The sequence below is a fragment of the Lissotriton helveticus genome, chromosome 3_1 (genome assembly GCF_964261635.1).
Source record: "Lissotriton helveticus chromosome 3_1, aLisHel1.1, whole genome shotgun sequence".
Taxonomy (NCBI): Eukaryota; Metazoa; Chordata; class Amphibia; order Caudata; family Salamandridae; genus Lissotriton; species Lissotriton helveticus.
This window is the reverse complement of record NC_136061.1, coordinates 748,272,402-748,299,238: the sequence shown is the minus strand read 5'-3', so window position 1 is coordinate 748,299,238 and position 26,837 is coordinate 748,272,402. Positions and strand designations below refer to the sequence as shown.

Below are 26,837 nucleotides of genomic sequence, written 5' to 3'. Positions count from 1 at the left end.
TCAGGTCTGTCCCCGTATGAGGTCGTATTCGGCCGCCCCCCTAACATGTGGGGTACACCTAGACCCCGAAGTATTACCGATGTTTCAAGTAATATGCTGACAGATTACCTAGCTTCCTTGATGTCTGCCCTACACTCTTGTCGTTCACAGGTTGCCGCCGCATTTCCAGACAATACCGAGGTGGCACCGCATGACATCGTTCCTGGATGTTTGGTTCTTGTCAGGAATTTTGATCGTTCAAGTCCGCTGGAGCCCCGCTGGAAGGAACCCCGACAGGTCCTCCTGGCCACCCGTACTGCCGTCAAGCTGGAAGGCAGGAAGGGCTGGGTCCACCTGTCTCATGTGAAAAGATTTTACGGACTGAAGCCTGTTTCTAAGAACATTTCCCAGGATTTGAAAGACTGCCAAAGTACTATTCTTAAGGACTGTCCCGCAAAAGACAATGATACTGAACCCTCCCTGTTAGAGAAAACTCCGCAGCAGGAGTATAAGAAAAAATTAAGGTCTAGTAAAATAAGTCAGCCAGTTTGATTGTCTAAGTCCTCCCCTAGGTGAAACGGTTAGACCGGTTTCTGACATGTATAAAATAGACCCCCATAGTGAGAGAGTTAGTCAAAACTCAATCCGATGTATCGTTTTTCTAAGTTTCATATTGTTTTTCAGCCTTATGACTACCTGCACAAGTTATGCTTTTTATTTGTGTTTTCCAGTTTCTCATGTAAATAAGTCTGCTAATGCTACGGTAGAGCACACGTTTAGTGATCTGCCTCCTCATGAACTCTCATATCGTCTTGCTATGCGTAATAATTCCTTTATCCGCATGTTACATTATTCACACCAGACCAGCAATGCCACTAATTGTTGGGTGTGTGGTCGACTCCCCCCTTTCCAGACACCGAAGGGAGTTCTGCCACTCTTTCCTTATCCATTTTCACATAATGGTTCGTGTGGAGCATGGTCCACGTTAACGTCATCCTCAACAGATATGTCTTTTCTTAACAGTACATGTTTTCCAGACAAGCAAGGTCTTCCCCACAGAACAGGGTTAGATCTAGAAAATGAAGTTTATAATTTAGGTAATTATTCTTCGAATTTTATGGTCCTGAATGTTCAGTCTGATACTACTCCAGACTTACCTGCTATTTCAGTACTACCAGTCAAAGGTGAATTATGTGTCCGAAATAATGGTTCCATACATGTAGGACATAGTGATTGTACTACTATTGTCAAGTATAGTGACAGTAGGAAATCTATTTTCAAAGCTTCACGTCATTCTTATTTTGTTTGTGGTCAGACCGCATATGTTCGTCTGCCCCTCGAGTGGGAAGGTACCTGTTACATTGCCTTCCTACTGCCACCAGTTTTTCTAGCCCCACCTGACTATCATAGGAATTCCCACCTAGTACATACGAGACACAAAAGAGACCTCCCGATTGTCGATTATACTGAAACTGCTCTAGAACAATATATAGATATCAATAAAGGTGTCTTCCCTTATTTAGGTACTGTTGTGAATAGTAAACTGATACGTAGATTAACCAGAACCCTTGAAGCAGTAGTGATTGAGACTACTTCTGCTCTAGGTAACTTAACCGAAGAGCAATCCTTTATGAGAATTGTCTCACTCATGTCTTTACAGTCAGCGACCGGGTGCGTCACTAGTTGCCACACATAAAAATATTAGAGGCAGTTTTTTTTATGGGGATTACATAATCCCTTGTATTATATAGCCATCAAATAATTAGCTAGCTTAATTTTGAAAATGCACAATGCATAATCAACATTGACATGTCACCTGGTAATGTATAATTCAATAGAAATGGGTATATAATGTGGGTTTCACATTTTATTGGGTTTTCTTTTATTTAAACAAGCAAATTCATTCTTCTGCTAAACTGAATCCGCGATGTTCCTTACAAAGTATGCTTCTTGTGGCAATGGGCACACTAACAGTGACTCATTTCTTCTTTAGAATGTGATTCTTTCTGAACAATTAATTTAAATCACCTCTGACTCCACCAGCAGTGAGATGTACTCCAAGTGCCATAAGGCAGTACTGCAAACTGCTTTTGCATGCTTCATTCTTGCTGAATCTATTTACATTCCTAAAACGTATTTAGTACATCTAGCAGTCACCCTTTCCAGTTTCTGTGTCACCTCATTAATTTCCGTGCACGTTCACGTAAGAGCGTGAACGCTGGGAAACCTATTATGCAGGAACATTTTATGCAGGTATGTCGATTTATTTGACGTGAATATTCCACTTAATATGAGTAAGATAAAGATACAAGACTGTGAGGAACTTCACGGTGGAAAGAGTTGATTTACTGAGGTTTTCTGTCTTACAAACTAGTATATTTTCATCTACCACAGTTGTGACCTTTTGCTCACAGTCAGCATGCAAGGGTGTTGATTTATCATTGCTGACACACAAAGTTCACTTGCTTTATTTCTTCTACATTAATTTTTCCAGTGAAGCATATTCATCAAATTAATCTGAGATGTGCTGTTTAACAAGGAGTAGATTACTATTTATTGTGGGGAGTATCTGCTCAATACCCCTTCCACTACCCCCTCCACCCCGTGCCTGGATGAATAGCCACAACATTCAGTAGTAGATTGTGTTATTCGTTTAATCAGTCAGTCAGTCAGTCAATCTTTATTCGGGTACCACAGTACCCATAAAAGCACAATATAAAAATGCATGACATACATATTAAAATTTTAACCGGTCAAATAGTCTAAATACATTCATTATACAGATCATAAGTGACAGTGCAAAATTTAAGATCATCACAGTACAAAAACTATTTACGTTACTCTCAGTCTTCAACCATGGATCTGCGTGCCCGTACTGCCGTTTTTAGGAAAGTGCAAGTGCGAAAAATAAGGTCCTCATCATCTAAAGTTAACATCGAATCAAATGCTGCCTCTAAACTAATTGGTCTTCTCTTATTAAAATACGAGCATAAAAACTGTTTAAAATATTTGATATAAAATTTGCAGGAGAATATAAAATGCTTTACAGATTGCTCACTCCTCCCATCAGACGGGCACGGGATTGAGTTTAAATTAGAACAATAACCAAGTGGGAAGGAGAGTACAAAACGAATTGTGCCAGCCCTTAAACGGAACAATAAACTTGTCTCCCAGCGAGTCATCGGTAGTAACAAATAGATGTGGAGTGGGTGCCTATAATGTTCGATGGCCATATAGTTACGCACAGTAGTTTTGCTGACCTCTACTGCCTCACGCTCGGTCTTATATAAGGAGTACAGAGCATTCTGCATATCCTTTTTTGCGACTAAAGCAGCAAGTGAGGGGGCCCAAAAAATGCTTTCCATATTTATACTGCGCAAACTGCTCAACACTCCACCCAACCATGGGATATCTAGGCCCCTAGCACAACTTAAGCAATCCTTAATGATTGACTGGGTCAGGGTGGCTGCTTCGTTCTTCCATACAGCAATCCACATATGTGCTGGGCGAGCCCTGATAAAATCAGAAATAAAATTAATATTGAGCTCTTTATGAGATATGTAATGGGAGGTTGAAATAGGGACATTCAGTATTTTTCTGCAGAATCTATTCTCCTCCTGCTGTATACCAGAGCAGCTGGCCGTCCCCCATATCTCAGCGCCATAGGTCGCTACCGGGGTATATTGATGTTTAAAAATCCTTTGGACAGCTAATACTGCACCCATCGTCTTAGGCCGAGGGATGCTTAAAATCGAGTTATTGGCCTTTGAGAACTTGCTCCTGGCGCGAGCTAAGTGCTCACTCCAGGAGCTGTTCGCAGCAAAGCCAAACCCAAATATACAAAGGATTTTACCGCCGTCACCTTATGGCCGTCTATTGCAATCGGGCGTATAGCCCGTTTGCCTGGGCCACTGCTCATTAAAAAAGATTTTTTTAAATTGACTTGTAAGTCTAGATTTTTCATAAAAATATTAAAATCTTCGACAAGGAGGCGTAATGAATTTATGGGACGTCTTGGGTGGCCAATTTCAGGTAATTGATATATAGACTAAAAAGCAGGGGGGCCAGGACACAACCTTGTCTGATCCCCCTGCCAATATCAATAAACCCTGAGACCTCTCCTCCCACCCCCATTCTTACTTGGGCCTTAAGATCTCTGTGCAGATAAGCCAGGAAATTGACCAGAGTTTCATCCAGATCCTTGAATACAAGGGTTGCCCACAGCTTAGACCTATTGACTAGGTCAAAAGCTGTGGACAAGTCCATGAAGGCCATATAGACCGGGGATTTCTTAGCAATAGCATATTTACTAATAATTAAATTCAAGTTAAGGCATTGCTCCCTTGTTCCCACCTTACTCCTGAAACCCAGCTGACAAGGGTCCAAGATGTTAGTTTCCTCGGCCCAATCTAAAATTTTGTTATAAAGAACTCTACCTAAAATGTTAAGGGTGTTGTCTATTAGGGAGATAGGTCGATAGTTACACGGTAGTGATCTATCGCCTTTTTTGAAGATCGGAACTATTACACTTCTCGCCCAAGATTCTGGGATCTTCTCAAGGGTCAAATTGTTAAAAATATTCAGAAGTAAGGGGGCCCAAAACGCCGGGTTCCATTTAATTAAGTCTATTGGCAGCCCATCCGGGCCGGGGGCTTTATTGCCTAAACTTTGGTCAATTGCTTCAGTTATTTCTGAAATGCCGATGTCTATGAGTGTAGGATTACCAAAAATAGGGGTTGGGTCAGATGGAGGTGGGGCACAGTAAAAATCACAAAAACACTAATGATACCAAAAAACCGCTTTAAGTGATGTTTGAGACTGTGATACAGAGTTTTTGCAAAATACAAAAAGTTATCTTAAAAAACATTACAAGGAGGTCACCCTGTAACTGTGGGATTGCAGGGTTCTTTTGTGTTAAATAATTGTATTCATGTATATAAATATGATGCAAGAGCATGCACAGTACACATAATAAAAATGATAAAAATGATCAACCATTAATATAACATGAATGACTTAAAACCACGGAGCAATCACCGTAAGTTTGGAGTATATTGGCACTCTGGAATGAGGGCAGTCCCCTTTATCTAGGTTCAGCCTCTGTTTTTCTTGGCATATAGCAATATGCACACTGTTCGCCTCTTTCACCAAATCCTTTATTTTTTTCCCATTTCAACATGGGCAATCACATCTGACTTATAAAAAAGGCATTAGACAATCCAAGTAGAAGAAGTAGGTGAGGTAACATTGCAAGAACATCAAGACTACCAAAACAAGCATTTGCAATGCAATAGGTCTCGCATTAGTTACATTTTGAGGTATTGGTGTTGCAAATAGCAATGTTTCTTTTTTGTATAAGTTCGCAATTAACCAGTGGTTGGGAGCCTGAGAAAAATAAGCAAAGCAAATACAGGTCAGAGAAAGTAAACTGCTGCATTTTATGGGTTCCTGGGGGAGAGGGGAGGAGAGAGAGGAAGGAAAGAGAGGAAGAGTGATGGGGTCAGGTGGGGAGACAGTGATATGGCAGATAGACGGAAAAGAGAGAAACAAGAGTGCTAAAATCTGTAGAGAGGCATATTAAAGTTGTGTGCTACAAAGATTTTTTTTTAAAAACAGAATGGGTTCCACACAACCCATGAGTGTTAAGGTGCAGGCAGGTGGGACGAATTTGCAGCCCTGTGATGTTGAAAAGCACACTGACAGCATATGGTTTTAGATGGTGTCCTGGTACAGCGGGGGAGTTGGGGAAAGATGAATTTCTAGCTATGCTAGGTGGTAGTGTTTCGGTCTCAATGGAAGTTATGGTGATGTTTCCCAGAGCAGTAGTGGTGCTGAAGTACATAAGGAAGAACCCACATCTTGGGTAGAGAAGTGGGCTAGTAGTGAGATATGCATGATGTAGATGTATTTTATTACAAATACCTCATTGCACTCCATGCTGAGTTTATGAAACTCAGACAAAAGGTTTAGTTTTACTCTAGGTGCCTGCCAGCCTTGCACGCTCCTTGAGCAGTGACGTCAGATGCCACACTACTTTAGACTCGAACCGGCTCATAAAAGCATGCCAATACTTGCTCGAACCTCCATCTTTGAGGAGCTATAGGGGTTAAGTATTAAGCGATCTTCTGCCCTGTTGAAAGTGCGTGACTGTCAGTGGCGGTTAGAGATTTAATTTTACTTGTGGTTCTCTGTTCTAAGCCAACGTTATGAACTACGAGCAGAAACTGTAGTTTACCTACAATTCAGTCTTGTGATTCCAAATTCATTTGAAACACTCTGATGCCCACAGGTCTTGTCCGTGCTATATATAAAAGTGCACAAACAATAAAAAAATCTATTATCTGGGACACAGTTCATGGGTGGATGTACCCTAGTTGAGTAGGTAGTGTGGCACACTCCTATTTTTAATGGGTTGGGCTGGGTGTACAAACTTAGACTCCACTTCATATTTCTTTCTCTACGATTATGACGGAGCTAACTACACTTTGTTCATGTGCTCATGTCTCCTCCTACTGCATCAAATCTAGGGCCATCCATCTGTCAAGGAGCTGTGAGAGGGGTACCACCCATTGGGCGTGAAGTTAGTGCCCAGAATTGGTCCCTTACAGAACAATACTATACATTGCGGGAAAGTTAGCACCAATGGTCCGGCTTTGTGTAACATTTTGTTGAACTCATTCGACTTATCTTTCTCCTTAGGCACAGCTCCGCCCCCTGTGAATAAATGTTTTGCTTTGGAAATGTAGCAACAAGAGCCGCAAGCAGTTGTCACTTCAGCCACATTTCTGTTAATTAAAAGCAAGCAAATGAAAGATTTGCCTCCTTGTTTAACCGCGATAATGTCAGTGTGCCGAGGAGCAAAGGCGAATCCGCAGAGGACAAGGGGCAAATTTGAAATCAAACCTGGTCACTGAAACTACCAAAGAGGCAAGCTTCCAAACCGCCTTATTTGTGTTGGCTTTTCGCTCGATGAAAGAGGGAACCAACCGGTGAAAGGTGGAGGCTTGCAGACTTTAGCAACATTTCTAAAATCGTTCAGGGCGTTTCAGCATGCTTGCGGCAGTGTTATGTGTAAATGATGTATCCTCTTCACAGTCCCAAGTCAACATGTCTTTAGAAAAGTAAATTCCCGGAATGTCGTTTACCCAAAAAAGACAAATGATACTGGAAGCGTGCATGGCGCAGCACTGAAAACAAAAGGAGAAGCGGTCGCCATTATTAAGCTTGGTGCCTGTATGCTTGGAAAAATAAATACGGGTGGGTAGAGCCAAGGAGCGAGTGCAGGGGGGGCTTTTCCAGAGTGGCTGGAGCAGGGAGTGCGAGGACGCTAGAGACGTAGCGTGCATGACCAGCAACAGACGATGGGTTGGTGGGGCCTACGGGAGACAGGGCGTGCACCAACCCCACTTCCAAATGTGCCCAACAGTTAACCAACGACTATAGATCTCGCAAGCGAGCAGCTGCGCTGCAACGCAGGCAAGACATAAAAATGACAAAGGCATGACTTTCAAGATGATTTTGCATTCAGTTTCCTTAGAGTATTGTTATTTATTTATTTATTTATTTATTTTGAGAGTTTTATACAGCGCGAACAAGATCTTTGCAGATATCAGAGCGCTTTACAAGTAAAAAATACAAAGTAGAATATACAAAGTAAAAATACAAAGTAAAGAAGCGAATATACAAAGTAATATATGAGGTAGTTAGGTACAAGGTGCTAGTTACATAGGTAGGTCAAAGGACATGAGGTAGGTCATAGGTGTGGTAATGTAGGTACACTGAGTATAGACAAACAGTTGTGTCAATAGCATAAAGTGCAATAGCAAGGAGCATATACTTGCTTAAGCGTCTTTAGAGTATCTAGAGTTTAAAGGTGGGCCTAGTTGAGGTGGGTGTGTGCAGGATGTAAAGACCCACAGGTGCGAGTAGAAGGGAAGTAAGGATCGTTGAGGTGGAGAGGGTAAAGTGTGCAAAGTCAACCAGGTGCGTCAACAATATAACAGTAAACATAATCAACCAGGTGCATCAAACATTATAACAAAATACAAGGAGTGAGCGTATACAATACGTAATTCGTTAATACAGGGTACAATAGGCCATGGACGGGCAGGACTTACAGCGCAGATTCATGAGTGATACGTAGAAATAGGTCATGTGTATTTTGCCATGAGGATCGCTTTAACTTCCTTCTTAAAGATAGTGTTGGAGGTGATGAGCCTTGTTTCAGGAGGGAGTGAGTTCCAGATCCTGGGCGCCATTCCTGAAAAGGAGCGTTTATACGTTTTTTCCTTCCGAAATCTTCGGGGTTTCAGCAACAGATTGCTTGTGCTCCTAGTAGTTCGGGAGCCACCCGAAATTGTCAACTTTTGAGTGAGGTAGGCGGGTGAATTCAGATGCACAGCCTTGTGTGTCATGCATGCGATTTTCAGTTGGATTCTGGCTTCAAAAGGTAGCCAGTTCAGTGATTTAAAGTCCGGGGAGATATGTGAGTGTTTTTTTGAGCCTGTGACGAGTCTCGCTGCGGCGTTAAGGGACGCTCTTAGGGGTGCCGTCGTAGTTAGGGGGAGCCCGCAGAGGGCGGTGCAACCGTATTCTATGTGCGGGATGACTATAGATTGTACTGCAGTTTGGAAGTCTTTGGCAGGAAGGAATGGTTTAAGTTTTCTCAGGGTATTGATTTGGAAGTTCGCTCCTTTGGTTGCCTTGCTGATGTGCTGCTGCATGTTGAGATTAGTGTCAAGTGTTATGCCTAAAGATTTTGCAGAGTCTACTACGATGGGCTGTACATTTAGAGCCGTTAATTGCTTAAGCCATGTTTGAGCCGTTGATAATTTAGCGGGAGGTGAGATCAGGAGAAACTCTGTCTTCAGAGCATTGAGTTTGAGGTGATTCTCTGCAAGCCAGGATTGGGTGTTACTGATCGTGGTGTTCAGCAGCATGATGTCCTTGGGAGATTGTATTTTAAGATAAAGTTGGGTGTCGTCGGCATACATGTGAAAGTGCACATTAGAAGCCTGTAGCAACGTGGTGAGAGGTTCCATAACTAGGTTGAACAGTGTTGGGGAGAGGGAGGATCCTTGAGGGACGCCTAGCGATACTGGAACCGGAGATGACAGCAGGTTGTTGCTTTTGATTCTTTGTGTCCGGTTGTGTAGAAATGAGGTGAACCACTTTAGCACAGTCCCTGATATGCCCATTCTTGTGTTTAACAGTTCGAGTAAGTTCTCATGTTTAACTGTATCGAATGCTGAGGAGAGATCCAGAAGGATGAGGAGACAGGTATCGTTTTGGTCTAGGATTTGGAGGGCATCGTCCACTATGTGAGTCATGGCAGTTTCGGTGCTGTGCCCTGCTCGGAAGCCTGACTGATGAGCGTTTAGGAGATCAAACTTATCTATGTGTTTAGTCAGTTGTAGTTGAACGCATTTTTCCAACAGTTTAGCGAGAGTGGGAATGTTTGTAATAGGGCGGTAGTTGTTTAGATCAGTGGGGTCTGCTGTTGGTTTTTTTAGTAGCGGTGTGACTTGGCCTACTTTGAGGGCGTTGGGGATGGATCCTTGTTGAAGAGAGCTATTGATAATCTTAGACCAGAGTGGGAGAAGCCAAGGGGAGAAGTCTTTTACAGCGCTAGCAGGAAGGGGGTCAGAGAGGTGATTGGAAGGTTTCAAGGCGCTGAGCAGTCTGCCAATTTCTTCTACGGAGTAAGTGTCAAAGGAAGACCAAGTAGCATTGTTCTTTGGTTGAGGTATTGCTGAGTGTCGGGGGTTGGAGTACAGGATAGCGTCATTGAGGAGATCGCTTCTTATTCTCTCAGTTTTTTGGGTAAAGAAGGCAGAGAAGTCTTCGCAGGAAGGAGTAACGTCCATGGAGCTGATTGTCTGGGGATGCTCTTTGGATTGAGTTCTGACTAACTCAAACAGTTTTCTTGGACGGTTTTTAGCTTGGGCGAGCTGGAGGCTGAAGAAGTCTCTTTTTGAGCGTTTTATTTTCCTGAAATAGGCGTTTCTCTGTTTCTTTAGATTTTTTAGGTGTACTGCAGAAGGGGCTGACCTCCAGGTGCGCTCTGCCATTCGCATCGCCCGTCTATCCTCATTGAGGCTTCCGTCATACCATGGGTTGGAAGTCTTCTTGGACGAGACTCTTTTCAGTTGCATGGGCGCCACCTCATCGATTATTGAGGACATAGTATTGAGATAGTGGTCAGTCAGAAGTTGAACGTCTGTAACGCCAGGAGGGGGAAGTAGCCGATTGCAGCTATTAGGTGGTAGGGAGTTTGGGTTGAGTTTCTTCAAGTCTCTTTTCCACACTTTGTGCTTAGGGGGTTGAACTGAATTAAGTCTGGTTTTTTCCTTGATGATGAAGGAGACAATATGGTGATCTGACCAGTCACAAGGTTGGATTGACTCCAGTTGAATAGCGCCCTCTTTGGAGATGATGAGGTCAAGGGTAGAACCTCTCTTATGGGTCGGGCTGTTGCATATTTGGTTGAGATCAAGTGCGTTGAGAAAGCTTTTGAGGCTGTTTACCACTGTGTCACTGTTGTCATTCCAGTGGAGATTGAAGTCACCAAGGAAAATTTGGGTGTGCTGACGTCCTGAGTTGGCTGTAATTGTGTCCATGAGTTGTTGGAAGAAGGAGAGATTGTCCCCAGGAGGGTGGTATATAATGTGTAGTGAACATACCGGTTTGCTTTCGCTGATGATATCAAGGCAGAGGTATTCACAGGAAGTAAGAGAGGAGACGGTCACTTTGGAGACTGAGAGGTTGCTTCTGTGAATGCAGGCAATTCCACCACCTATCTTTTTGTCCCTGTCAAGTCTAATGATACAGTAATTGGGGGGGACTAGGATATCCAGTATAGGTGTGGAGGTGTCAGACAGCCATGTTTCAGTCAGGATGGCTAGGTCCAATTCCAGGGACATGATGAGTTCGGCGACCTCCGTGGAATGTCTTTGGGCCGATCTGCAGTTGAGAAGTATGCATTTAAGGCTAGGGGTGCATAGGGTGGAGGAAGATTCCAAAACGAGGGGTACATTAGTGAGGTTGTTGGGGACAGCGCCTCTGTTGTTATCCTTTAGGTGCCTGAGGTCGTTAGATATAATCGTTGGGATGGACATATTGTTGGTAGCTAGTGGCTTTTGGGGAGCCGGGTCGTAAGAGTGGAGAAGGGTGTGTACGTCAAGGTCAGAGATCGTGTTGGTGGTGCGTCTGGGGCGATTGGTGGTATTGCAAAAAGGGGTAGAAGTCCAAGTTGGGGAAGGATGTGTGATGAGGCGAGAAGGAGGTGTGGAGGAAGTGTTGTTAGGTGTAGAGGAAGGAGGAATATTGCGCTTGGTAGTAAAGAGATTGCAATTGTTATTGCGATTGTTGGTGTTGCGAGGGGGGATAGAAGTCCGGTGTGTGGAGAGTTGTGTGGTAGGGCGAGAAGGCGGTGAGGGGGACGTGGTGTTAGGTGTGGGAAGGGTGGTGATGGGGGGGGGTGTCTGATGGGGTGTGTGATGAGCAACTCTTTAATGGAGTGAAATTCCTCTTTCAGTTGGAGGAGGGTGGACATGATAATGTCCAAGGTGATGATGGGCGCGGTGTTGGGGGAGAGTACTGGTGCTGAATCGGCGAATACGTTGACAGGGGGCAGTCCGGGTGGAGAGGCGGGGCTGGTGTGGGTGTTGGGGGCGTTAGCGAGAGGATAGGTGTTGTTGGGAGGCGCATCCGCGCTAGGGGGGGAAGGGAATAAGGGGGGCGATGTGAAGGCTGGCTGTTGTGGGGGAGGAGGTGGAATATTGAGGAGTGAGCGAGGGGGGTGGGAGGTTGAGGGAGGGATACAGGCTAGGCGTGGCGGTAGTGCTAAGTGTGGGGGGGGCGGAAGTCGGAGAGAGAGTCATGATGTGTGGGGTGCCATTGGGGGAGGAGGGGTGCTCTGATAAAAAATGTGCGGGGGAAGGTACGGGAGTGCAGAGTGTGGGGGGGGAGACAGGAGGATGAGCGGAGGTAGGGAGGTTAGTAGGGGGGCTGGGAAAGAGAGTGGTGTGTGGAGGGACCAGGTCTAAGTCTGTGTATGAGGGGCGGGGAGGGGTAGCTGGGACGGGCAGGTGATTGATTGTGGAGCAGGGTGTGAAGGTGAGGTGCGTGTCTTCTTGCTGCTGCACTGGGTTAGGAGAGTTGAGGGTGGGAGCTGTGACGTTAGGAGAGGTAGGACAGGGGGTGATATGCGTGCAAGTCCGAGGATTGGAAAGGTGCTCTTTGAGAGAGGGGAACATGTTGTCAAGTAGTTCCAGGTTTCTGTCTGTCGCTTGAATTAAGACAATCCCGTTGTTGTATATAGTGACGGTGGTTCTGCCTGGGAGGAGTTGGGACGATGTGATGGAAAGTGTTACGCCATGTGCGGATTTCCGGGAGGTGGAGACGGTGAATAGGGTGAGGAACACTTTTTTCCATTGCGCTCTGCGTGTGGTGTGGAAAATGATGTCGGTGTTCAAGGGTCCATTGACCGATGAGAAGTAGGTGTCGGCAAAGGGTATTTCTGGGTGAGACCTAAGGAAGTCGTGTTTAAAGCGTTTAGTAGCTTTTTTGGTGAGCACGGGAGGGTAGTTTATTTTATATGTGTGTTTGCCGCTGAGCTCCATGTTGGTATGGTGGCAGTATAGCGCAGGGGTTAGTGGGCCCTAGTGATATGCCGGAGCAAGATGCACATGCAAACACCGCCGGCTATCAGGATCAGGGATGGCACAGCACTAGCGGGCAGAAAGATACACTAGTGAGACGACAGGCATATGTGCAGTCGGTGCATTACATGAAGGATAGGTAAAGTGAATACTTGTGGTAGTGCAGTGCGGTTGCAGAGTTGTGTAAAGTGGTAGTGCAGAGTACAATTGGAGGAATAGTTCAGGGACACTATAGACCACCAATGGGTGCAGGTTGCAGCATTATGTAAGGTAGAGCAGGGTATACTTGGAGGAGTAGTTTTGATAAAAAATATAAACCTACATTATATGAGGTAGCAGTAGTGTAAAGTAGTGCAGAGTACAGTTGGAGGGATAGTTCTGATAAAATGCAAATCTATGGATAAAATATACAGATATAAAAATAAACAGCAGAATACACATGCAAGCAGTCGGTTACAAGACACAGATGGGTGTGCGCCAGAGTAAAGTAGTTGGGCTTAGTCTGAGGTGGTTAGTTCTTAGTGACAGTTTATAAGGTGAAGTGAATCAGTTAATAGCCCAGCGATATTGACTAGTCCAAGATGGCGGCCCGAGAGGAAGAGAATCGTCAAAATGGCCGCCACATAGAGGGGGGAAGAAACCTTAGTCCTCTGTTTATTGTGGTTGCTTTGTGAGCCGGGAGGGCAGTTTCACTTTCCTGCTCGAGGGAGCCTTATCTCGAGGAGCCTCGTGACCACAGGCGGTGATTTATTGCCTTAGCTTTTTGAAACTTGGAAGCCCGCCATTTTAAGCAAAGGGTTTTTAAATAGGACTGATGGCAAAAGCACAAAAACAAAGTACCTTTTCTCTGCTCCTCGTTCAGGCGGAGCTTAGCTCACTCAGGTCCGCTGCCAGAAACTGTGTCACCCCTGCGTGGCGGGTGGGGCGTCCACAGCCTCCCGTGACCTTCCGCTAGGTCCGTAGGGCTCCCGGTGCATCAACCCGCGGCCCCTCTCAGCCCTCCACACCGCCAGGACTATCATTAGGGTATCTTTGTACTGTCATGTTGAAAACATACAAGGAAATCATGTTCTTAATAATCGAAGAGAGGGAAAAAAGAACATTGAAGGAGGGAAGAAAGAAGGATAGAGAACTCTGGTTAGTCCACATAGTGTGTGACATCAGTACTAAATATTGCATGGGAGTCAACACAAACAGGTGATAAACATTAAATTACACATCAAGATTGTCAGAAGTAGTGTAAAAGGTGTAAAAGGTGTAGAGTGTATAGTGGTTTATTTTTCTGGAGGTAACTGTCAAAAGTATCCCATAGTTTTCTAGTATCAGACAAGGAGAGTGACTTCCCAAAACATGTATTTATGGTGCTTCTAATGAAGCAGATCCATGCCCATCAGGTATGGAAGGAGATATTTGGAGAGATCTTCCATTTGGCAAGGATACATTTGGTGCCTATAGCCAACAGGAGGTCAACAAGTTGAATCTCAGCAGTGGGAAGAGTATCTTTTGTGGAGAGTCCTGTGTCATGTGGTGTGGTTGAATCAATGGTAAGGTGTATTTTGTAAATCTTCTGTATCAGCTCTTGTATTTGATGCCAAAGAGGACAAATGTATTTACAATTAAAAAGCATATGTGTGATATCCCCAGGAGCAAGGTTATAGTTCCAAAAAAGATTTAGTGGGAGTCCAATATACGTTGTGGATAATCTATAGACTCATTTGCGAAAGGGCTGGAGTGATCTTTCCAGGAAGGGAGAATTCGAGATCTTAGGCCATGCAGAAGGGTGGATATCTTCTCCAGACTGTGATTTAATAATCACACTCCATGCACTTACGTTCTTCCTTGTCACTTGTGGACCAGGAGTCGAGCGAAAATTATATTTTTGACCCTACATGTCCAAGTTTTGTGAAGTTGCCTTGAAAGCATGGAAGAGTGGGAGAGTGATTGAGGTCTAATCTCATAATTGTAGCTTTTATTTTCGACAAGGTTTAAAAGTCCAAGTTGGAGAGTCTATGTTTATATTGTAAGGGGTTGGCTAGGGTACCTAGATCTTTAAATAGGGAAATCCCTTTCATTGTCAAAGTGTTCCATATGGAGCGTTGGTCCTCTATTTTAACATGTTTGTTGAGCCAAAAGGAGGCAATATCAGATTTAGGAAGTTTCAGCAGCGTGTCCACTGTGTCATGCATAATAGATAGTAAATGTTCTATGTTGAGCTGGTCAACATTGTGGATCATTGCTAGGTCATAAAGAGGGCACCTTGATCACTCTCTTTAGGCAACCAAGTTTGAGGTAGTTGTGGAAAACCACCAAGTGCCTTGTCTACCCAAATGGCCTGTTGATATCATTGATAATTTGGGAATTTAACACCTTCATCCTTTTTATCCATTCTGAGTTTTTTAAGAGAAATGCTAGATTCATTATTTTTCCAGAGAAGTTCAACTAAGAGGAAGCTAATTGTTGGCGCAAACATCATAATTATTGTTTCCAGTGTACCCCATCAAGTTATACATTTATGGGACCATTGTGTGATTATTTCCTTAACTTAGGTGACCATGTTGTTCTTGTTTAGTGTCCGGGATTCTCTAAAGTCTTTCCCTAACCAAATGCCTAGTATTTTAAAGTATTATTCTGCCATTTTGAGACCTGTTTCCTGAATGCGCGATGGTAGACAATGAACATTTAAACTAACTTATGAACTCAAAGAGAGACTAAATTGATAGTATGAAGAGAGCAGTGATAGAAGGCAACCCTGCCATGTGCCTTGTAAAGGAAATATTTTTGAGGAGCATCTGTTAATTCGTACTATAGCACATGGATTGGCCAAAAGGGCAAAAGACATCTTTATAAAAATGTTCACCTAGACCAAATTTAAGTAAGGCAGTTTTGCGGAAGGTCCACAAGACTTCTCAGTGTCTAAGGCTAAAGCAGCAGTGGGGGAATAAAGAGATGTTGCCTTTTCTAGTGTATGACATAATGGACCTTATTATGATAGCGAATGGTCGGACCACTGCCTACTATCACAGTAGTCAGGCGACCACCCGACAAGCAGGCAGCGGTCCGACCACCCAATTACAATATGACTGCTGGTCTGGTGGTCGCAAAGTGCACAGTTTCATGGCAGCTTGTGCTGCAGCCCAGGAAAAGGGCCGTAGCACAAGCTGCCTCGAACAGGAGTACTTCCTACACATCCATGGATTGTATGCCATGCACCATTTGGTACACACACATGATGCATGGATGTGAGTGGGCGCACTACATGTGCACAAAGGACCACTTTACAGTGGCCCACGAGGGACGGACCCTGTTTGGGACCCACAAGGGACGGGGCCGTGCTTGGGGCCCCCGAAGTCCATTTCTGGAAGCTTGTACATGGCAGTGTTCCTGCCATGAACAGGCTGTCTGAAAGGGATATTGTAATCCTGATGGTGGTGACTGGCTCGGCACTGCCTCCGTTCGGGACTACGAATTTGACTGAGATCCGGCCAGCATTGTAATGCAACAATAAGACTGAAGGGCTGTTGGTGGTGGCATCACCACCAACATCCTGTCAGTGGCGGTCCCACCACCATCATAATGAGGCCCAAAATTCGGATCTTATCACACTAAAACTATCCTTTAATGAACTCTGATTGTGTTTGATGTATCAAATGATCCTGAACATTTTCCAGTCTTGTTGCCAACACTTTAGCATATATTTTACAGTCTATGTTTGTAAGTGATTGTAAGTGAAATAAGCAGGTACTTTTTTTATCCATTGGGTCTTTACCGTCTTTTGGTGTTACTACATTTGTTGCAACAGGAGAAAATATATGAATCTTGCCCTTGTCAACAAAGTGTTGGAATAACGTGTGTAGGGGTGAGATCAGAGTTTGTATATATCATATATTTTATAGAATTTGCTTTTAAACTAACTCTGGGCATAATACTACGCTAAGCTAATGGAGCATACGTAGTTTGTACTAATTCGCACTCCGCAAATTGCACGTAGCACAGTACAAAAACTATGCTTAATCACGTAGCACAGCAGCTAAATCAACAACATCCTCAGGTGCTTTGAAAAAGCAATTTTACATGCTAAAAAGCATATAACCAATTCACAAAAGTGAACTTTTTCAATGAAAACAGGCAATGAGAGAGGTGGTGATTTTTGGGTCCCCCTAATCTAGGGTAGGACTAAGCAGATGCCTTGAACACAAAGAGCATAAACAAAAAAAACATCTTGTTGAACTTCGTTGGTGGTACCATCCTCTTAGGACCACCCCAAGCACAGTTATTGACAAAAAAACAATCCAACCAAAGGCCCTGCAAAGCATATTTATAGTATCCAATATCAAAATAATTCTACAAAGATCTGCAGTTCAATTAGTCGTTACTAGATGTCCCTCACGAGTCAAATGAAAAGCATTGAAATTATTCTTACATGAAGCTGGAGTTCCACTAGTCGTTACTAGATGTCCCTCATGAGTCAAATGCAAAAGCATTGAAACCCTTTCATCAAGCATTTGCATTTGACTCGTGAGGGACATCTAGTAAACACCAGTTGAACTGCAGCTCTTTGTAGATTTATTTTGATATTGGATACTATATAATATTCACTGCCCACTGCTAATCTCATCGCATAATGCTTTGCCGGCCTTTGGTTGTGATTTATTTTGGCCAATAACTGTGCTTGGATTGGTCCTAAGAGGATGGGACCACCACCGAATCGTTCAACAAGATCTGCTTTTTGTTTTCAAGGCATCTGCTTGGTACTCTCCCTAGGTTAGGGAGGATCCCCAAATTATCACCTCTCTTACTGCTTGCTAATTTTTCAGTTTCACTTTTGTGAAAGTACTATATGCTCTTTAGCGTATAGAGATAGAGATACTTATTTTATCATAACTGGCACTGTGTAAGATGCCATTTACAATTATTTCACAGTGCAGACAAGTACACAGTGCCATCAGCTATGCTATGCAGTACTACGTGCAGATACGTGTAGTTCACAGTATACTACGTGCAGATACGTGTAGTGCTGCTACACAAACTACACTCAGGGTTATTTTAAACCCATCTGGGACAGGGGCTTTTCCTATTTTGAAATAAGAGGGAGATTTGCTTGATTTATGGGTTTATTAAGGGTATCTCTAGATTTGGTATGTAGGACAGGCAGAGATAGTTAATTTAGGAACTCAGCACATGTTTTGCGGTCACTGTGTGTATTAGGTTAATATGGATTTTTGTAGAATTCTTCGAAAGACTCAAAATATGTGTTGTTGGGGTAATGTTTAAACCTGCTTTATCCCTATTAGAGGATATTGTAATATTCTTTTCAAATTCTAGATAGTTGATGAGATAAATTCCTGCTTGTATTCTTTTCAATAATTTTTTCTGCTTTTGTTCAAGTCAACTAATTTGTGAGCTTTCATATTTATTATTTGGGGTACTCATATTTAAGGGATTTTAGATCACAAAAAGCAGAGGAGCCTTTAGTGTGATTTACTTTAAATTCTAGATTGTTAATTCTATCTTCTAGTTAGTTTAAACGTAGGGTTTCTTTTGTATTTTTGACTGCCAATGAGATTGATCATACAGCTTCTAAGCAGAACTTTAAGGGATCCCAAAAGAGTTCATTAGGTGTCTCAGATGTATTGTTCTAATTTAAATAGTGCCTAATATCATTTTGAATTCGATGTTTCATTTCTTCATCTATACTCTTGTTATTCATTCTCCATTGTCTCGATGAAGGGAAAGACACACCTAGGTTCAATTGTAGTGAAATACAGACATGATATGAGTTCACAATCAGTTACATTTGGGGGAAGAGGATTGTTGCAGAAATCGGTCCTCTACTAAAAGATATTCAACCCTAGAGTAGGAATCATGTGATTGTGAATAGAATGTGTAGTCGCTACCCCGTAGGGTTATGTATCCTCCAGATACCTAATAACTTATGTATTTTACAGAGGACTTTCATCTAGAAGAAGACTGAAATCTCCTCCCATTAATACACCCATTACATTGAGGAAGCTCCGTGATGATTCTATTGAGAAAAGACCAGAAGTCAGAGTCTTCATTGTTTGACCCATGAGCATTCATTGTATAGAGCTCCAGCTCTGCTTTCTTAGCAAGGATAATTACCCATCTGCCGGTCTTGTCGTGTTGATGTTAAATGGCAGGCATATTACATTTTTTAGATATTAATGTGAAGAACACACTATTTTTCTTTTGATGCACAGGGGAACTAAAGCAATCACTGATCCAATGGTATCTGAATTCTGAGGACTTTGCTGAGCCTAGTCTTGTCTCTTGCAGCAACATGATATCCTCCTTTAGCTTGTGAAAGTAATTGAGTACCTTTTTCCTTTTGACAGGATGATTAAGTCCCTTCGTATTCAGGGAGAGTATTTATAATAGCTGGGGAAAGTTAACACACATACTTTCACTATGGGCAAAATAATATGGAAGGCAGCCTAAGGTATTTATACCAAACAAATAAGAGGAAAAATAAATAAGAGTCAAGATGAACCTAATAGGCACCATTATAGTAAATATATTTTGTTTTAATAGCCTGTTGTGCAAGCAATAGGTATAAATAAACATGTAAACATGGACTTCATTAACCAGAGTGGGGATGATAAATGTAGTGAGAAAGGAAAGAACAAGAGAGGAAGCAAGCAGAAGAATAAACTAAATAAACACAAACATGGCCTTCAAAACATAACCATTATAACCATTTGAAAACAGATGGCATGTGTAAGTAGCGCAGACCATTTAAACAATATGTAAAATAAACCGTAACTTCCCACCTAACAGTGAAACTATTTTTATCTGTGTATGGGAGAAATGTTAAGATATACTTTAGCCTGAGGCGGAGAAAGTAAAATAGTGACGCAGTTCACCAGTATATTGTGAGGCTTTCGAAAAGCCTTCAGTCACAAGAAATAATAATTAGCAGAAGGTGTGTGTAATATATTTTAACGTGATAGACTAACAGTACACACTTTAGCGGTTTGAAGACAAGAAAGGATCAAATTGTCTGAGTATGAATAGCAATGCTCACAGCCCTAAGCACTCACAGAAAGGTTTATGCCCAAGTGCTGAGATTATGGCAGAGTAAACAAACTCATAAACTCCAACAATCAGTGAGTCCGAGTGCTTATTATCTGAGAAGTTCTGAAGATCAGCAGGATCCAATAAGATTCTGGGTTTGTAGTTCAACATGATTTTGAAGCTGGATGGACCCGCAAAAACGTTTTCAATGGATAGAGACCCGAGTTGTCTGAGGGCCAAAAAGCCCTGTCTCTGAAGAATTGGGTCCTTAGCATAGTCTAGAGCAATACCAATTTCAGGTCCATACTGGGTCAAGTATTGCTGTTTTTTCATGTACTTAAGACTTTCTTCAGCGTGTTTATATCTCAATGGTTTGAAGATCGTGGTTCCCTGGTATTTTTTGCTTTTAAATTAATCTACAAGGGGTTTACCTGAGGGGATTCTGTGTGGCAACTCAATTTCAAAGTCTTTGGAGAAAGATATGAGTAAAGTACGAGGAATCCATGTTTTGAAACATTCCACATGAATATGCAGCATCCTCAAATCCTTCAGTAAAGCAAAAACTCTATAGGTTTTCTCGTTGTTTGTGAATTTCTTGATACACACCTTCCAATGAGAGAGAACCAAGTTAGGAGCACATTGAGTCACTGAATTTCCATGAGTTCGATCTGCCATCCTAAAGGCAGCTTATGCGAGACCCAGTTTTAGAAATTCTGCAATCCAAGTCTTTGACGTCCTTCCTTAAGCCTAGGATATCCATTTGCAGAAAGCTGTGTTTGTTTTCCTACTCAGAGCCAGACCATGCAAGATAGTAAGCCACTGAAGGATAAGATCCATGTTTGTAGTTTGGTCAGCTCTGGTTTTAAAAAGTGACCCTGGTAATGGCGGTGTAGGTTTAGGTATTTTCTGACCAGTTTTCATTTCCATAGCGTCTTCATATCCTTGTCTCTGCTTTCGGCCATACGCCAATGAAAGTTGTATTACGGAAAGAAAAAATTATGGGGCGGAGGTGTTGTGGTGATTCAAGAACTATCCTTTACAAGTATCCATTAGAAGAATAGATTCTATTATCTTCTAGAGAGGAGGTTGATGTTTGAGGTAGTATAGACGGGATTCCAGTAAAGAGTTAGTTATGGAGTCTGGCCCCAACTGAGGTGTGATATGGAGGTGCAATACACATCTTGAAACAATTGTATTTTCAATAATGTAGAGCACAGAGTATCATCAAACCCCTGTAGTCAAGTCTAATTAGGTTTAGAATAGAACATAACCAGTACGTATGGACTCCTAAAGTAATATAATGATGAGAGACAAACAGAACATTATTCAAGAAATGTGTTGAAGCCACTTTCATTGGCCATCTTGTCCTCAAATAGTTGCCTGACCTTCCTTTCAAATATACCAGAAAGTGCTGAAATGATAATGCAACAGTCACACAGAAAGTTAGGGGGAAGATTAAAAAATAAGTGGATGATCCACCTTCCCAAAATTATTGTTGCTATGCAGGGAAACATGCCGACATTGATATTCACATGCTGTTGGTCATGTTTTTGCCTGACTTTAGATACAGGCGGTCCACTGCTCTGAAAGTGCGGGAAAGAATCAGATGGGGAAAGTGGTCACATTGCCAACCGTAGATCTAATCCAACAACGATCTGTCTAAGGCGGCCTCCCTCATCAACAACCATTACAATTTTCAGGCAGAAGAGCGCTCGATATCATAAAGCAAGCACTTTAGGCTCCCACCATTCTCAAGTGCAGGCCACTCCCCAAACTAAATCCTTCATTGAAGCACTGACAAAATAGATACCAAAAGATTCTTCTACAAAATGGGTCACCAATCTTAGAGGCAGGTTTAATCAATGCAGTGAGTATGAAATTAATTCTTAGTTAAAAAAACGTTTTTTTCATGTTTGCAAACATAGCCCTTATCGCCTTGGCATAACTCAAAATTATGTCCCCCTGCAGAATGCAATGAGCGGTTCCTAAGACTTCTGCATTTCACAGATGTCTATAGGCTGTAGGATAATGGAGGCCCCGATGTAGGGGGGCTAACAGCCCCTGCAATAAAGGGGCTGATTGCCCCTTAATTATGGTTGTTTTTCTATTCTTCGTGGCTGTATTGCTGCCTTCCATCCTCTGTCATCTTTACGTGTTTCGTGCCTCTGGTTCACGGTGCAGAGTACTGTTTAGGTTAACTATTTAATGAAGTAATGCATTTTGATAATTACTTGTTACAGTGGGCCATATGTATCAAGCCGTTTGCGAATCGCAAAGGCCGAAATTCGCAGAATTTCGGCCTTTGCCAATCGCAAACGGCCTTTTTGCATGTTTTAGTATGTATGTAATATTCACAAAATAAGGAATAGCAAAGATTTGCGATTCCTTATTTTGCCATAGCATTTAAGGAATCGCAATTTTGCGATTCCTTAAATGCTATGCATGTACCATTTTTGGGTTGCGAATTATGGTTAAGAATTCGCAAATTACCACCAACTTCTAGTTGATGGTAACTTACGAATTCTTCAAAAAATGCACAATTTGGCATTTTTGAATGTGGCATGTGATGCACACACATGCCCACAGGGCATGTATGTGCGCCATATGCACACACATGTATATTTCAGGGGTGCAGCAGGGTGTCTTGAAATAATTCTCAAATTCGATTAGCAAATTGCGAATTCGCAATTTGAGAATTATTTCGCAATCATTCCTATGGGCCTCTGGCCCATAGGAATGCATTGGAAATTATTCCTTAATTGCGAATTCGCAAAATGCGAATTCGCAAATAAGGAAGATTAAGGAATCGCTAAAATATAGCGATTTTCTTCATACATACCATTTTGCAATTCCTAAATAGCGATTCCTTAAAAATCGCTATTTAGGAATCGCTAAATAGTTTGTTGATACATATGGTCCAGTGTCACTAAATACTAAATACTTCTGGAGATTTCCGAACGTCAATGTTCATGGCTGTTGAGTTATCTTCTATTTTCCAAAATGGGAAGGAATGAGAGAGTTATTCTCTGGGTACTGGCACTTGGGGAGAATTGCAAATGTACCTTTATCCATTTGAACTATAAGGCTCCAACAAACGTATGCAAGGTAGGTTAACATTCTGAGAAGCTAATTACTGTTATGACAGATAAACTAAAACGGAAGACTCTAAACATTTAACACACTTTCTATGATAAGAAAAATCACATTGAGAACTTTTGCCATATAAATATAAATATCTTGAAGTCTGCAAATCAGACCTACAATCAGGAGCCTAGTGTAGGAAACTCTTCACATTGGGCTTAAAATGAATTCATTTTATATGTTAAATCTGATCGTGATTTCTTCAATGCAGACTCTCCTTTGTACTTCTGGAAGAAGATCGAGTGTACCTATTAAATAAGTTCTCATTGATTTGTTCACTAAAAGAAGGAAATTGTTACCTCTACAAATGGGTGGGCGTACATAAGCCAAATAGATAAGAGCCACTAGCCACATAATGCTTAGTAAATATATACTGTGGTGCCCAGGCTTACGTCTCTTTTGGAAATAAGCACCCTCCATCAGTGCAGTTGTAAAATGCCACATGACCCTCATACTAGGAATAACACAAGGAACTGGCAGTCGTGTAGGACAATGCCCTGCACAAGTACAGTGCCTCTCCACAAACTCAAACCCTATCTTCTTATGTTATCTTGACTTATAATTGCTTGTATTATCTTACATTGTAAGATATTGTAAGATATCATCATATCTTGGCAAATCAATTTTTTTCTAGAAAATTGCCTTCATTGTTTCATCAGCTGCTTATAGTCTGTGTGCCTCTCTGTCATGTCCATCTATTCTGCCAGAGTTCATTTCACAGTCTGCCATTTCGGCACAGAAGAACATGTCTGCTGCATGAATTGTTTCCCTATGTACAAGGGCATATTAGCCAAGTAAACAATGCTTAATGGTTATTTGAATCGTGTTCCCTAGGGCAGTGAGATTTTCCAACAACTTCTGTTTAGAAGACAGTTATCACTGGACAGTTGCAGACCGTGAGCCTATTCACAAAGATAACTTTACAAAAGAATAAATGTACATGTGTGATTTTACTTTTACACTATGTAGTACATGTTTTGGCTATTGACCATTTCCAAGTGTAAGGTTACTACAAAGTGTAGACTTACATGTCCCCACCCCCTAAAAGAGAGGGTGGAGCAACATTTACAGATGCAAAGTTACTACAGTGAAAAAATACCAGAAGAAAGTTCAGAACCACATAAGACGCATATGGAAATTAATAGGTATATTGGATATTGAATATGGGTTACTAGGGCGGGAGAAGGGAAGCGACACTACTGCAGCGAGCAGTCAAATTTCAAATTCAAAATGACTTTATTTCGGATATATTGCAATCCATAAAAGTACACACAATAGACAAAACATATTAAAACATCACAATAATCACAAAGTCAATCTTAAATTAATACAACTCAAATATATCATAAAAACAAGTGCATTGACAGAATCAGAATAAAAAGTGCAAGTAATGTCCAAATACAGAATATACGAAATAAAGTGCGATAGTGCCATAAACTGCAGTTAATGCACATTTACTCATCCAAACAATTTCTTAGTCTCATGGTCAGTTTTAAAAATTCTAACACCTGAAGAACACTATCAGGATGCAACAACTGTAAATACATAAGGGCGGGTCTAATTTGGTTAAAATTTAATTTCTTTAAAAGGGTAACCAAATACCGCTTTCGGGGATATTCATAAAATGTACATAAAAATATAAAATGCAGCATATCCTGTGGAGACTTCCCGTCGCAGCCACAGGGTGCTGCTGGTTTCTTAAAAATGTCCGTCTTGGGTCTAATTAAAAGCTGATGAAAGATGTTAAACCTGAAACGGGTCAGCAAAAATTTGTCATGGGTGGTGAAGGAGCAAGTTAGATACAATTCCATTGAATTACAAGTACTCAACATGATGTACGTTCTAACATTAGGTTTCAAGAGCTCAACTTCATCTCTTACAGCATTACGGTTCAGGAAAAAAGCACTCTTAATTGCAGCAACATCACCCTTAACTATATCCCCCGGGTTATCAAACAAGTTCACTCGGCCAAGCTTCAAAAATTGAGATTTCAGATATTTAAGCCAGGGCACTCGCATTGCGTGGTCAAGCGATAAGAGATCCTCCACTATCAAGTGGGTCAGAGGGATTGCATCACTTAACCACAGTTTTACCCAGCACAACAACGGTTTTAGTCCAACTATGTCCGATAAATGCAAGCAGCCAAGTTCTTCATGAACAGCTAAATTCGGTGTGCTCCCAGGGACACACAACAGACGCTTTAAAAATTTATTTTCTACTATTTGAAGTTGGTCACAATTTGTGTAGCCCCATATCTCACTTCCGTATACTGCAGTGGCTATGGATTTAGCGTTATATAATTTCATCATGGCCACAATTGGCTTTTTGCCCAATTTAGAAGCAAAGTTGAAGATAGAAGCATTTACCCTGGACATATCCCCCTTTTTCTTGGCCAAATGTGGGGCCCAACACATCTTCGTATCAAATAAGACCCCCAGGTAGGAAAACGACTGGGTGATGGGTATCGAAACATCATTCAATTTAAAATTGAACTTCTTCTTTGGTTGACGGCCAACATGCATTATGAAAGATTTTGTATTGTTGACCGTGAGGTCCCTATCAGACATAAATTTATTAAAACCATTCAAAAGTGCCTGAAGACCTAATTCTGTTCGTGAGATTAAGACCGCATCATCGGCATATAAAAGCAGAGGAATACCCCTCGCACCCGCCCTTGGACAATCAGATTTTATCTCCTGTAGTTCAGCCTCCAGGTCATTTATATAAAAATTAAAAAGATATGGGGCCATAATGCACCCCTGACGTACACCTTTATTAATTGGAAAACAACCCGTGGTTTCCCCAGTCGAAGAATACCTCACATTGGCTCTTGTTTCATTGTGCAGATCCGCAAGGAACTCCACAATTCCCCCATCTATTCCCTTCTCCTTCATGGTCCTCCACAGCCTCCCCCTGTTGACACAGTCAAAGGCTGAGGAGAGATCCATGAAGGCAAGATGAATTACTCCCTTCTGAACGACAGTATATTTATTCAGAATAAGGAACAGATTGAGACACTGCGTTATGGTTGAGCGTCCCTCACAAAAGCCATATTGAGAGATTGTCAGAATGTGATTCTCATTCGACCAACTTATTAAGCGTTGGAGTATAACTCTCCCCATGATCTTTACCAATGAATCAATTAGGGATATGGGACGATAGCAAAGTGGACTTCCCCTATCTCCCTTCTTGAATACAGGAACTATAGTTGATAGTCCCCAAGAATCTGGACATCCCACAGTGGCCGCTGCATTAAATACGGCGACCAGAATGGGAGCCCAGAAAGCTGGATCAGACCTGTAAAGATCAGGGGGTATTCCATCAGGCCCTGGCGCTTTATTGGCAGTGAGGCCCATTATGGCTGCCAAAACCTCGCTTTCGTAAAAAATAATAGGGCTAACCCTGTCACAGGGGGCATCTATCATAGATCTAGCGTTTTCAGAGTAATACAGACTTTTAAAATGGCCTTCCCATTCCTCTTTGGTTATACAGCAAGTAATTCCGTCACCGGGGTCCTCGGTCAAGAAAGGTTTTTTAACCAAAGCCCAGAATTTAGTACTGCTATTCAAAGTAGAGGGGTCAAGCAATTCCTCCCACGCCTCTTTCTTCAATAGCTCCTTACGGGAGATGGTAATAGCCTTGTATTCCTTTCTACAGAGTTTTACAACCTCCCGATCCCTCGGGGAAGCTGACAAAGCAAGCCTCAGCTTGCGAGCAGCTACAGTGCAATCATGGCTAAACCATCTCGGCCCGACTTTTGTGTAAGTTTTATTAGGAACAGATAGGAACACTGACACCTTCTCCGCTATATTTTGATAAACCTCTAGAACCAAATTAGGTTCAACTCCCCCGTTAATACAAACGTCAATGTACTCTGCACACCCTTCAGAGATGTTTTTATAGAGTGCATCCGCTGAGTCAATTGACCATTTTAGCCGCCTCCTCCCATCTGTTGTGCCCAGACTTCCTTGAACAGTGTTTTTGGGACCACTTTTCCCCCATGGACAGTTCAGACAGATTGTG

The 26,837-nt window shown here is 42.2% G+C and overlaps 1 protein-coding gene across 2 annotated transcripts in view; it reads right to left on the bottom strand.

Moving 5' to 3' along the window:
• GALNT18 (polypeptide N-acetylgalactosaminyltransferase 18) overlaps nucleotides 1–26,837 on the bottom strand; it is a 1,871,693-nt gene that overhangs the window by 719,353 nt on the left and 1,125,503 nt on the right. The window lies entirely within an intron of this gene.